Below are 5,547 nucleotides of genomic sequence, written 5' to 3'. Positions count from 1 at the left end.
GTAGCATCATCGGCTGTTCCTAGCAATCCTGTGTTTTAGGAATGACCCAAATAGGGCTGTAAATCTTCAGCACTGTCTGATCTTTATTTATGCATTCAATATATATGAATTTTGAGCGCCTGCTGTGTGTGACGCCCTGTTCTAGGAGCTGAGGAGGCAGCAGTGAACAAGTAGACAGAGCCCTGCCGGTCTTCCTGGAACTTACGGTTAGAGGGGGAGCAAAGCCATAGGTAAATACATATATGACGCAGCACGTGTCGATTAGCGCTAAGAAGAAAAAAATCAGGTGGGCATGGTGGTACATGCCAGCAATTCCAGCACCTTGGGAGGCCAAAGTGAGAGGACTGCTTGAGGCCAGGAGTTCAACACCAGCCTGGGCAACAGAGGGAGACCACACCCCCGGTGCCTCTGACCCCCCCACCGTCTTCTCTAAAAGAATTTTTAAAAATCAGCTGGGTGTGGTGGCACACTTATAGTCCCAGCTACTCTGGAGGCTGAGGCAGGAAGATTACTCGAACCCAGGACTACAAGGCTTCAGTGAGCTATGATTGTACCACTGCACTCCAACGTGGGCGACACAGACCCTGTCAAAGAAAAAGAGAGAGAGAAAGAGCATAAGAAAAAAAGCAAGAAGGAAGGAAGGAAGGAGGGAGGGAGGGAGCGAGGGAGGAAGGAAGGAAGGAGGGAGGGAGGGAGGGAGGAAGGAAGGAAGGAAGGAGTGAGTCAGTTGACACAGAGGGGTGGGTTTTGTGCTATTTTATTACCACAGAAGATGGTTAAGTATAGTGGGTTGAATGTTGGCCGCCAAAACATACGTCCATATATTGATTAAATTTGACAAAATCGTTCCCGGCTGGGTGCAGTGGCTCACACCTATAACTAAATAATCATTTCCAATTCCTTCACATGCTAATTGTCCAGATGCAGGGTACTTCTGGGCAATGCAGAAGAAGCCCCGGGAACGGTTTGTGTGGTTATAATGATGACAGTAAGTCGGAAGCCAGGAGGGAGGTCGGGTCAGGGTCTGGCCTTCAGGCTCCGTGTAGGGAAGCCCTCTTTGCTTGGGTGAATTCCAAAAGGGACAGGGATTCACCAAACATAAGAAGGGGCTTCATATACTGGCAGATGGATCAAAAGATGAGTGTTCACTGCTGGAGGGTGCTCCCATTGTGTGCATTTTAGAGAGATGCGAGCCAGCTCGGAGAGAGGAAGTAACTTGTTCAAGGTTTCACTGTGCCACATGGCTGCGCTGGACTCAAACCCAAGTCTGTTTGAGCTCAGTCTGGCTGCAAGGTCATCTCTGAAACAAATTCACCAGGTCGGTGCACTAGGACTCTAGCTCAGGCAGCCAGGGAGAGGGTGATGCTGTAAATAGAGCGATGAGGGAAGGGGCCCCTGTGTGGAAAGGCAGTGAGTCAGCCAGGAACATGCTGGGGGCTGGGGAAGGTCCCACCAGCAAGGCGGACAAGCCCAGGAGGCGGTTCTGGGCCTTGGAGAAAAGCCGGGGTAGGGTAGGGGAGAGATATTAGGTGTCCTTCCATTTTCCTGTTACTTAACAGCTACTGGAGTGGAGGAGACTGCCCTAGTGGTATGCAGAATAAGAAAGGAGGGATAAGAAAGAAGGGATAAGAAAGGAGGGAATGGGAGGGACAGAGGAAGAGGGGGTCCTGGAGATGGGCAGTCAGAGCTAAGTAGTGGGGGCTTCAAGGAGTGATGGTCATGGGTGCTGGTATTTATTGAGTGTTTGCTGTGTGCCGGATACCCTCTGTGTGGATTCACTTACCCCTTCACCACAACCCTCTGAGGCAGATACTGTTATTATTATGCCCACTTTACAGATGAGGAAACTGAGAGGCTAAGTAATTTACCCACATCAGTGAGCTAATCAGCCAGTGTGCTTAATCACCGTGCTCCCCAACTTCTGGTGACATTGCTGATGACGTTGTTGATTTTCCATGGACTGGGTGGAGGGATAGAAGTGAGGAACAAATTTGGAAGCAGGAGACAACCACACCTCTGATCTGGTTTGGCCCTGCAGGGATAGGCAAGCGGAACAAGGCGTTATCCCTCTGTCATTTCCTGCACTAGGAAGCCGAAACCCTCAGAAGGTCAGGGGCTTGCTCAAGGTCAGACCATGAGGCTATGCCAGAGGCTTGAACTCTCTTCAGGCCTGGAATGATGTTACTACCCCTAAGAGAGGAGAGCCACTGAGAGGAGAGGCTGTCAGAATGCAGGTGCAGGCCTGGGGTGGTGAAGAGAGAAGGCCATGATGTGGGCCACCTTGACTGACAGCATCTGAACTGAGATGCCTAGTTAGTATCCCAAGTGAGGGTCTTGGTCCCATGGGGAGGCAATGGGGAGATTATCTGGTCATGGTTTTATCTTGGCCTCATTCATTTAAAAGTCATCTCATGATGGATTTTAATGATACTGTGTGGCCCAGTAGCAAGCACAGGGCTAAAATGAAATCCTGGTGCTGCCTTTTAGTAGCAGTGTGGCCTGTGCAAGCCATCTAAAGTCTCCAGAGGAGCCTTGGCTTCTGTGGCTGCAAAATGGGGATCATCTCTTCCCTGCCTGGTATTGTGGGAGTTAAGGACAATGTGAGCAAAGCACTTGGCATGCACCTGGGGGTCAGTAAACAGGAGCTGGCATTGCTCGTGTCAGGTGACAGGTGAGGATTTGTACATCATTTATCAAAGTGTAGCTTCATTGAAATTTTGTTTCTAAATCTCTCTCTCTCACACACACACAGGCACAGAACAAAGGAGATTTTTGAAATCTTCCTGCCCAAGTCCCTTGTTGTGCAGATGGGGAAACTGAGGCCCAGAGAGGGAGATTATGTACCCAAGATGACAGAGTCGAAGAGGCCTGGCCCCTGCCTGCCGTCAGCCCGTGTGCCACACGACATCACAAAGCATCCCGGACCCAGCCTCATCCCTGCTGTTCACTAAGCATACACATTACACAATCACTGCCCCAGATGGCAGCTGCTAGAATCCTCGCTAGCATCGAACATCCAAGTCAGAGGGCACTCAGAGTCGTCAGCTTCCTCCAGCATTGCCTTACCCGGCTGTAGGGGTTAAAAAGCTGTGGCAGGTGCTCCTGAGACTAGAGAAATGAAATGAATGATCTCAGACATACACAGGAGACAATGGTTTCTTCTTCGAAAATGCTGAAGGGGGAGTCTACCGCCTCCACACTAACCCTGCCTTAACGCAAGAGTCCTCTGGCCTCATTTGCATTCCCTAGGAATCTTAGCCCACAAGAGGGAGAAAGCTACTGTTCTCCCGAGTTTAAGTTGGCTGATCTCTACCCGGGCGCCTGAAGGAAGATCGTAGGCAGCGTGGCACACTACAGGGGGAAAGGGGCTCATGCAGAAGAGCCCTGTTCCTGATTGCTCAAGGGAAGGTGGGATTGTTTTCTCCCTGATGTCCACTCTGACTACATCACAGATGATAGTTCAGTCCTGCACCTACAAACTGGCAGGCCCCGTGCTGGGCTCTGGGCATACGAAAATAAGCACCACAGGCAAAATGCCTGCTCTTGTGAGATACAGGTCTTGAGTGAGGAGGCTGAGATGAATGAGGAAACAAACATACAAACGAGATAATCTCAGATACTGATAAGAGCTGTGAATAAAGAAACAAAATATAGCAGTGGCATCATGACTGGGAAGGTTGGCTACTCCAAACTGGGCATCTAGTTGTCTCTGGGCAGGTGACATCGTAGCCGGGCCTTTAACAAGAAGGAACCAGCCACGCGGAGGTCTGGGGAGGGAGTTCCTCACAGAAATCAGCAGATGCAAAGGCCCTAAGGTTGGAGTCAGCTGAGACTCCTAGGATTTTTATCAAAATAATTTGGAGGACAGGGGGCTATTTTGTTAAGAAAACAAAGTAAACAAGACACTTTCCCTAATCTGTCATCTTTCCCCACCAGCTCCAAATCCTATTAATACAAGATAATTCCTACTTAAAAACCTCTTCTTCCAAGAAGTCTTCAGGTTCTACTAGTTCATGGTAGAACTAGTATAAAAACTGGTCTGTGGCAAAGTAATAAAAAAAGGTCAATAAACTGTGTGTGTGTGTGTGTGTGTGTGTCACTATACAGGTGCCAACTGTGTTTCCTTTCTTCAGAACTGAGATATGTTATTACTTTTCAAAAAATTTTGCTGTTAATACTCTTTTGTAAAATATGATGTAGATGACAGATATGTCACCAATGTAGCAAAAATCAAAAGCTGACCATCCTTTGCAAATCCCCCATACTTTGGTCTGTGAAATCCTGGAGCCTGGAGGCACCTGTGAACTAGGCTCTGAAGCTCTGCTACTCTCCCCTCCTTTACTCCCAAGTGGCCCTGGATTTCTCATACCCTTTCCATTCCCGACACTGTTTTTAGAGTTTGAGTTCCAGGAGCACAGGGACTGTGCGTTCCTGGCACTGAGCCAGGTCAACAAGCACTCAGAAGAAACTGACTGAATGTGATTTATGATGATATACATTCACCTGAGAGAATGCTCAGAGAATACAATTAGGAGCAAACTGGTTAAGGGAGACAGTAGTGTAAAGGAAACGAAACCCCATATTTCAGAGCCAGGAGCCTGGGTTCACATTCTGTCTCCTGCAAGAGGTGATTTAGCAAGGTCAGAAGGCCCTGTCCACTCGGTAGCAGCCAGGCTTGGGTGAAATCACTTTCTTTGAGCCTCAGCTTCCTCACCAGTTAAATGGGGATGACAAAGATTTGTCCCACGATTTTTGTAAAGAACAAAAAGATATGTTTGCAGAAAAACACTCTGTAGATAGTACGTAAGCGACAGTTCCTCGGTTTGTCCTTCCATGGATGCATGGAGTATCTAGCCAAATCAGCAGAGGACCCCTCTCCAGTGTTTCAGCATCTGCTTCTCCCACAAGCCCGTGAGCTGGTGCAGGAAATTCTCCAACAGGTTCTGAACAGAAAAGCATAGTGCCTGGCACCTAGCGGGTGCTCCATAAATGAACAAATGACCCCAGGTAAGTCACTCCTCCCATTGGACCTCTTTCTTCTAGGTAATCTCCCTTCCCTTTCCAGGTCCATGATACTTATTTGCTTTTTTAGAACAGGCCTAGGAGTCACATTTAGGGAAGGTAGGTGGCTGTGAAGACACTTTGATTAAAAGGTTAATGCACATTTTTGGTTTCCACTTTCGAATCTTCCAGAATTTATTTTTGCCTAGTTAATAAAAAAAAGAGCCATGTCACATTTCTTTAGCTTGTCTTCTGGGTTCCTTAACAACAACAACAAAAAATTAAAGTCTTTATTTTAAACCGCCTACTCCAGCCATCCCAGGACGCGGCGAGGAGGGGGCGCGGACAGGTGGCGCGCGAGCCCGGGAAGGCGGGGGCTGCACCGGGCCGCGGGCGGGGCCGTGCACGCCAAGCCCCACTTCCCCAGCGCGGGCCGGAGGCGGGGCGCGGCGGCGGAGTTCGGGGGCTTCTGCCGAGGGCAGTCCCACGTGCCCCTCCGGGGGAGGCGTCTCCTCTCCGACGCCCAGCACACTGGGGGGCTCCCGC

This window comes from Gorilla gorilla, chromosome 3, assembly GCF_029281585.2.
Source record: "Gorilla gorilla gorilla isolate KB3781 chromosome 3, NHGRI_mGorGor1-v2.1_pri, whole genome shotgun sequence".
Taxonomy (NCBI): Eukaryota; Metazoa; Chordata; class Mammalia; order Primates; family Hominidae; genus Gorilla; species Gorilla gorilla.
Note: the sequence above shows the minus strand (reverse complement) of the source record.